We start from the raw sequence: 9,504 nt of genomic DNA on the forward strand, positions 1-9,504 counted from the left end.
CTGACAGTGAAGTGGTCAGTGGAGACGTAATTTTGTCCAGGTCACCCAATATTTGATAAATACAAATTAAATAAACAAAAAAATGACTTGCGTGGCGAAGGGTTTCCTCCCAAGTCATTTATCGTTTATTTAGTTTTTCATCAATTATTGGGCGACCTAGACAAAATAACGTGTCCACTGACCACTTAGTAGAAGATCCAGCCCTAAATCGTCCTTCACCGGGGTGAGTAATGAACGAAACATATTTTAAATGAAATTTAAAATATTAAAAAATAAATAAACAATGGGCTCGCTGAAAAAATCCTGGACAGGCTATATTAAATTATTAATTAAAAAATGATTTTTTATTAAAAATTGTACTGATGAGAGTAATAAGAAAATCTTATACCAGCTGAAAGTATGAGACTTGCAGAATGTGCAATTGTTAGGTTCTTTATTTTTTTCCTTGACGGACTACAAGGTTCACAGGTTATAACGGGTATTTTCGTACTCGTGCGTTAGCGAGAACGAAGCCCGAAATAAATAATCTGGCCTACCTGCTTTACCTGTTGTTGGGCGCCAGGAGCCTTGCTCCAATCACGTCGATGTCCGGCTACTCCGGTTCGGGACTCCTTTCGTCGGGTGGCGGGCCTCAAGGGTACGACTTAATTATAGAGGAACGAGGAAAGTATTCGGGCGATTCGCATTAATTCGCAATTAATTAAAAAAAATAAATTATCAATTTATTGACAATAAATTCAAATAGTTGTTCAAAATTAACAAAATACAAGAATTAAACGCGAAAAAAAAAAAAATAATAATAATCGTCGACGATCTCGTCGATACGCCGTCGATACGCAGTTTTCGCCGAAAGCAAACTTCAACGGTTTCAAAAACAAAATACTCCGGCAAATTTCACTCAACAATCTCAAAAAATAATTTTGTCGTCGCTCACTCAGTTAATTTAGTCAGTTAACGACAGCAACAAAGTAAAGCTCCCCGCAATTCACTCAATCGCAATTGATTAACTAAATAACCAAAAATTGAATCTTCGCTTAATTTAATTGAAATCCCTTAATTAAATAATACTAATAATAATAATAAAATAACGTCCTTGAAATTCAATTAATAACAATTAATTGAAATAGTTAAATATAAATCGTCGCTCAAGTCAGTTGTTATTAACTAACCCAAAAAAAATTACTTGTTCATAAATTGTCACTCAATTCAGTTACGTTCAGTAAATTAACACAAAAAGATTCATAAAATTCACTCGATTCAAATTTATAGCAGTCAAATAACTAATTCATCATAATTAATTTTAAATTTTACTTTCTAAAATTTCGCCGAATTTTTGGTACTAATAATAATAAACAAAAATTCATTCACCGCAGTTAAATAACAGTTAAATTAATTATTCAGCACGAATCCGAAGCTCGATCAATGGATAATCGACCTCGTCGATTATCCCGGGAGTAAACGTCGAAATTACAAAAAAAATGATAATAACAGTATTAATTGTAACTTTCATACATCAGTACACAAAAAAAAATAACAACAATGGCGGTACCGAAATACCTCGTGGGATTACTCGGTTACTGGCTGAGTCAACACAACCTTGAAATTCCTCATCGACAAATTTAATGAAAAAAAAAATATTACTTGATGAATATAAATCCCACGAGCTATTTATTTACGAAAACCCGTGGCACTCACCCTGGTCGAAGACGTCGCTTAATCCCGTCCGTCGATTGGCCACACCAGGTCGTACTCGGCTTCCACGTCGAACTATCTCGGACAATGAACCTCCTCGGCGAAGATACGGGGTGATTTTGTTCGTCACTTGCACACGTCAACCAGCGATCACCCAATAAAAAAAACGTCGTAATAGATCGCTTCTATTAAATAAATAATTGGCGACAGCCAATTATCGTCGTAATGCCGTAATAAATTTTTGGCAAACAAATTCGCAGCTAAACACAATAGATTTCAAACGCGAGAAATTTCACGATAGTCGTTCTAATAAATCTCAAAATCAGACAATATTAAAAAAAAATAACCAACAAAAATCCTCCGAATCGAAATTACATCCGCACGTGGCAAGTGGAAAACGTGGAAGAAGGAAAAATTAGCACATGTCGCATTCCTCGTCTCTTCCCCCTTTCTGGGTCCGTCGTTAGCTTTGAACTCCAGAGATGGCGCCGCAAGTCCAATTTACCAATATCGACGTTTATTGAGTGATATTTTGGCTGGAACAGTTGCTCGTTCCCGAGACAGACATCCGCCCGTCGTTGATAATCTTGCAGATGATCCACGTCGTTGATCCTCGTTGGTCTCTCTTCGCGGGTTTGTGGCCGGTAGTACCATTCTCAATAATACAATACTTAACTAACTTATTCGCTAAATTAAATTCCTATTCGCAATAAATTTTGTTTCGAGCGCAATCGAGCTTCGGTCAAATTTTTTTCCCACGCGAGGGCGACTCGGTCGCGGCGAATTCAATCAACGGACATCAAATAAATTTAAGAGCCCAATTTAAATTTTCTTTTAAAATTTAAATTCAAAATAAAATTATCATAAAAAGAAAATAAATAATAAACAAACGTCTTAACAGGTGGCGCCAAAAGCGGCCTGTTACAAGGTATACACAGGTATATTGATAGTAGGTTTTTACACTTTTAATGATTAATCAATAAATTTTATATCAACGTGAGTGCTGTTTTATTGCAATCACGTTGATATAAGGTTCACTGCAAAAATGTTGGTCCTAAGTGCGGTTCGCGAATTTTAAAAATTGGAATTTTAGTCCGGCTGGGAACAGGCCGACAAAGAAGTCCGAGCTGAGTATCTCATGGGACAGAAAAAGATGCAACATAGCAGCTGCGCGCGACGCAGCCCTCGAACGAGAGAGAGTGCACATGTCATTATTTCATGCGATAGAGAATGATAGATATACAATACAAAATACTGAGCGTTATTTTGGAGCAACTGACAGTTGAGTTGTGGAAAAAATAATTAAATAAATACATACTAATGTAATGTAATTTATATATAATAATATATCATATCTAATTATTAAATAATATTACTTAAAGTAAACAAATATATAATGAATAGAATATATACTTATAACATCATTCTAAATAAATATCCGTATACTTTTTATAACACGTGGTGTGATAACCAACAAAATCGAGGGATGCTTTGGTTAACTCAACCTCTTTATACTTAACGTTCTTTTTTTTCGAAAAGCTAACTTTGATGAACAATTTTTAAACGTCTTATCGTTTAATTCAATCAAAGGGTCATCTGAGTCACATAAAAAACACTTTTTAGCCATTTTCACCACAATAATACAGAATAACACGTGTTTGCTACGATATTGTAGGTTACTACGACACCAAAATAATGCTCAGTATTTTGTATTGTATATCTATCATTTTCTATCGCATGAAATAATGACATGTGCACTCTCTCTCATTCGAGGGCCGCGTCGCGCGCAGCTGCTATGTTGCATCTTTTTCTGTCCCATGAGATACTCAGCTCGGACTTCTTTGTCGGCCTGTTCCCAGCCGGACTAAAATTCCAATTTTTAAAATACGCGAACCGCACTTAGGACCAACATATTTGCATTGAACCTTATATCAACGTGTTTGCAATAAAAGAGCGCTCACGTTGATATAAAATTTATTGATTAATCATTAAAAGTGTAAAAACCTACTATCAATATACCTGTGTATACCTGTGAACCTTGTAGTCCGTCAAGGAAAAAAATAAAGAACCTAACAATTGCACATTCTGCAAGTCTTATACTTTCAGCTGGTATAAGATTTTCTTATTACTCTCATCAGTACAATTTTTAATAAAAAATCATTTTTTAATTAATAATTTAATATAGCCTGTCCAGGATTTTTTCAGCGAACCCATTGTTTATTTATTTTTTAATATTTTAAATTTCATTTAAAATATGTTTCGTTCATTACTCACCCCGGTGAAGGACGATTTAGGGCTGGATCTTAGACTAACTCAACTGTCAGCTGAAGAGTAATTTTTGTTACAACCTCTCTGTCGCGCGCACGCATCCCGTGGACTCAATCGGCAAACGATGAGTAAAAAAAAAACAAAGACGAAAAAAAATTAGAAGCTCGGTGTAGACTAGAGATTAAGAAAAGAAACTTATCAGAGTCATAAAAAAGACTCGACAGAAGATATCTAGATCCATTATCAATCGATCCACCACATAGACACAGAGAAACAGCCCCATAAGTGGCTATTTTTAGCTAATTTTAGCGAAATTTGAGCTTTAAAAATTCATTCATGGGTGCTCACGGAATATTAAGAGAAAAAAACCCAAAGAAATAGTAGAGTACACTCTCCACAAAATTTTTAGGGCCATAATCAATCCATCAACCCCATGGATACCGAGTAACAGCCCCATAAAATTTGTTTTTCGAGTAAATTGACTGTTAAAAATTTATTTCTCGGTGTCCACGGGAGATTAAGGAAGAACACTCATGGGAATAATAAAGTACACTCTAGAGAAGATTTTCAGACCCATAATCGATCGATCAATCCCATGGACACGGAGGAACAGCCCCATAAAAGTTGTTTTTCGAGTAAATTGACAAAAAATTGACTGTTAAAATTTATTTCTCGGTGTCCACGGGAAATTAAGGCTGTTCCTCCGTGTCCATGGGGTTGATCGATCGATTATGGGTCTGAAAATCTTCTCTAGAGTGTTCTTTATTATTCCCACGAGTTGATGGGATTAATACCATATTATTCCCATGGAGTTGATGGATCGATTATGGGCCTGAAAATTTTCTGGAGGGTGTACTCTACTATTCCTTTGAGTTTCTTCTCTTAATATCCCGTGAACACCCATGAATGAATTTTTAAAGCTCAAATTTCGCTTAAATTAGCTAAAAATAGCCACTTATGGGGCTGTTTCTCTGTGTCTATGGGGTGGATCGATTGATAATAGGTCTAGATATCTTCTGTCGAGTCTCCTTTATGACTCTTATAAGTTTCTTTTCTTAATCTCTAGTTTACACCGAGCTTCTAATTTTTTTTCATCTTTGTTTTTTTTTTACTCGTCGTTTGCCGATTGAGTCCACGGGATGCGTGCGCGCGACAAAGAGGTCTGACCACTATTCATCGTTTTTCGCGATATCTCCGAAAATATTTACTTTATCAAAAAATTGTTGAGTACATTTTTTATCGGTCTTTTAATTTTGAACATTTTTTTTCCAATAAACTTCCCCGTCAAATCAGCTGTTCCTGAATTATACCGGCTTAAACAATTCAATCGTTAATAACAATTGTTTGCACCATTTTCTATAAAATTAAATACGATATTCGTAATCCGCGACCCAAAATACATTAGAATTCGTTGGAAATTTCCATGGACATAAAATGTACACGGGCTACCCACTTCAGCCGATGGACTAAAAAAAATTAATGAAAATCAGCATGGAAACAGCCTTCAACACATATTTTCCCCTTTAAGAGACTTTAAAAATATTTATCAATACCTAATCTGGAAATTTCTGAGTGATTTCAGGGAGAATCTCTCGTTAAAAATACCTGGAGGAAACTTAAGACCTACATTGGACTTAAATAATAATTATTAGAACCTAGTGTGAGTATACTCACACTAGTTTCTAATCTTACCTAGATTTTAATCTTATCAAGGTTTTAATCCACTTTCCAGAAAAGTGGTTTCCAAGAGAAACGTTTTGTAGAAAGTACCTGGTGAATGTGTGGAGCTAAGTTACACTTTGAAAATAATTATCAAGACCTGTGCTGGGTGTTCCTAGTATTTTTCCGGGAAAACTCTGATAGTAAACACCTGGATGACGCTTACCACCAGAATTGGACTTTAACAATAATTATCAGAACCTAGTATGAGTATACCACGTGTTTTCCAGAAAAAATTCCTGTAGAAAGTACCTGGAGAACATTTGGAACCAAGTAACACTTTAAAAATAATTATCGAGGCCTGTGCTAGGTATTCCAAGTGTTTTCCCGGGAAAACTGCGGCAGGAAACACCTGGATGACGCGTACGACCGGAATTGGACTTTAATAATAATTATCAGAAACTGGTATAAGTATACTAAATGTATTTTAAGAAAACTCCTTGTAGAAAGTATCTGAAAAACATTTGGAGCTGAGTTACACTTTAGAAATAATTATCAAGATGTGTGCTGGGTATTCCAAGTGTTTTCCCAGAAAAACTCCGATAGAAAACACCTGGATGACGCTTACCACCGAAATTGGACTTCAAGAATAATAATCAAGGCCTGTGCTTGGTATTCCAAGTGTTTTCCCGGAAAAACCCCGGAAGAAAACACCTGAATGACGCGTACGACGTGAATTGGACTTTAATGATAATTATCGGAATTTGGTGTGAGCATATTAAGTGTTTTCCAGGAAAAATTCCTGTAGAAAGTACCTGGAGAACATTTGGAGCTAAGTTACACTTCACAAATAATTATCGAGGTCTGTGCTTGGTATGCCAAGTGTTTTCCCGGGAAAACTCTTGTAGAAAACACCTGGATGACGCGTACGACCTGAATTGGACTTTAATAATAACTATCAGAACCTTGTATGTGTATACCAAGTGTTTTCCGGAAAAAATTCCGGTAGAAAGTACCTGGGGAACATTTAAAGCTAAGTTACACTTTCGAAATAATTATAAAGACCTGTGCTTGGTATTCCAAGTGTTCTCCCGGAAAAACTCCGGCAGAAAATACCTGGATGACGCATACACCCGGAATTAGACTTTAATAATAATTATCCGAACCTGGTATGAGTACACCAAGTGTTTTTCAAGAAAACTCCTTGTAGAAAGTACCTGGAGAACATGTAGAGCTAAGTTACACTTTATAAATAATTATTAATACCTAGTGTGGATATTTCAAGTGTTTCCCCGGAAAAACTCCGGTAGAAAACTCCTAGACAAATCATATGAGCTCGATTGGATGCCAAAATTTATTATTATTATTAATCTTATTATTATAATGTTTCTAATGGTCTATTGTTACAAATTATTAACTATTTGATTTAAATTATTATTTTATTTCGCAAATTTTAGCCGTACATTTTTTTAATCAGTTATCCGCCGATTAGTACTTTTTTATCAATAGGTGGCGTTACTATCTTCTTCTGTTTCAGCGGCATGCTGTTTGGGGCAAATGCAACAGGAGGCAATTGGGATAGGGGGCAAATGACATACAGTCGGAATAGCCTATGTGGTCAACCGTTTCCCTCATTTTTAGCTTCCCGCTAAGAAAATCGAAGATTTCTAAAAATTGTGAATTTATTGTTTTCACCCCGTTTTACAAAAATCGAGTTTTCATCGAATCTCGACGTTTCGAGGTCCTAGAAAGCTTCCCTGACTATTTTGTCGATGGTGTATGTATGTATGTATGCATGTTTTTTTTTTTTTTTTTGTTTTAAGGGGGGGGAATCCTTTTTATGGATTCTAGGCATAGTTGTTTGGCCTGGATATGTGGCGACTCGACGCAGTGTCATACTAAAACTCGACGCTAGTGCCCCTACCCACTAAACCTTAAACCCCTTTTCCTCTTTCCCCTAATCCCTAATGGAAACCGCCGTTAGGCATTACTTCGTGAGGGGAGGATCTAGCTACTGCTCTTTCTTCTGGAAGCTAAGGTGTTATTTTACCTTTCATCTAGTTGTTGTCATTTGCTCTTCTTCTTTCGATGGAACGCAAGTATATGAGAACTTCTGTTGCAAATGTGCTGATGGCGTTCCAGGAGGCTCTTGATGACAACATTGCTTCTACTATTGTCTCTGGTTGGATTTTCTTCTTTAGGATCATCTCCAGCTCATATCGCTGTGGGTAAAATCGTGAGCACTCAAAGAAAACGTGCTCCGCGTCTTCATTGATTCCTGGGCAGGACGGGCACTCCGGTGAATCATCATGCTTGACGCGGTGAAGATACGTCCGAAAACATCCATGTCCTGACAACAACTGCGTCAGATAGTAATTGACCTCGCCATGACTTCGGTTTAGCCAAACATCGATCTTCGGTATGAGACGGTGTGTCCATCTCCCTGTTGTCGCGGCGTCCCACTGCGATTGCCATCGTGCGATGCTGTTCTGCCGTTCTTTAGCTCTGAGTTCCTCGGCACTTAGTGTGGTTGTCCTCTTTTGTTGGTAAAGGTTCCGTCTTTCCTCAGCTAGGACTCTGAGCGGCAAAGTTCCGGAAATGACATACACTGCTTCCTCTGACATTGTTCAAAAGGCGCTGGCTACTCTTAGCGCGCTCAGTCGGTGAACTGGACATGCGTTCCTGCATGATTCTTGGATCTCAAGTGCGTCGGCCCAAATGGATTTCTTCGTTCCCCCTTCCATCTGGTACCGGCGATTGCGTCTTTGGCTATACCGACAACCAGGTTGATCGCGTCCAGAGTTGATCGTCCTCTCCGAAATCCGTACTGATTGTCTGCTAAGAATGGATCGACAACTGCTTCTATCCTTTGGTGGATTATACGTTCTAGTATCTTACCGGCTGTATCCAGCATGAAGAGTGGACGATAAGATGACGGTTCTTCTGGTGGCTTTTTCACTTTAGGAAGTAGTACCAGCCGTTGTTGTTTCCACTTCCGAGGAAAAATCCCTTCCTTCAAGCAGATGTTGTAAACGTCGACGAATAACGCTGGCGCTGCTTTAATAGATGTTTTCAAGGCAATATTAGGGATTCCGTCCAATCCCGGTGCTTTATTATTCCCGACGCGGTTACAAGCTTCCATCAGTTCTTCTTTCGTGACAGGTGGAATATCATTCAGTTCGTCATGTGCCAACAGATAGTTGAAAACGCGCTGTCGTGGAAACAGCGCAGTCACGATCTTCTGTAAGAGTTGAGGACACGTAGGAGACGGCATTAGTTGATATTTCAGGTGTGCCATGAGATATTCTTCTTTTCTTGAGACACTCTTTCCGTAGGAAGCTGATGTGTTCGTTCCACCAGTGCACCGAAGGTCTTCGGTTCATGCCCCGTTTACGGGGCATGCAGGTGTCGCAAGCCTGGGTCACTCTCTTCATCAAGTCCTTGGTCATTTCTTCTGCAGATCCAGTAGTAAGCGGTTCACTATTTAGGGCAGCTGCTAGAGCACCTGGGTCAAAGGATCTCACCTTCCACCCAACGATGTCAAGTTTCTTAGCCGGTCTTCTAGGATTCTGGTCCTTTGATACTTCACAGAGAATCGCATTGTGATCGCTGGCCGTGTAGATCTCCATCACCTTCCAGTCGTAGTTTCCTCTGATGAGGCTGCTGCTGACAAAAGTAAGATCCATAATAGAACTTGCGTCTCCTTTAGTCTACGTCGGCGCATCGCCGCTGTTTAACAATACTACATCTAACGTAGAAAAAGCTTCCAGTAGTTCTTTACCTCGAGCGTTGGTGTGTTTGCTGCCCCATTCCACTACCCAGGCGTTGAAGTCTCCAGCTATTGCCACTGGGTAGTACTGCTTCGCGTCCTCCGTCAGTCGATCC

Source organism: Cotesia glomerata, linkage group LG6 (assembly GCF_020080835.1).
Source record: "Cotesia glomerata isolate CgM1 linkage group LG6, MPM_Cglom_v2.3, whole genome shotgun sequence".
NCBI classification, from domain to species: Eukaryota; Metazoa; Arthropoda; class Insecta; order Hymenoptera; family Braconidae; genus Cotesia; species Cotesia glomerata.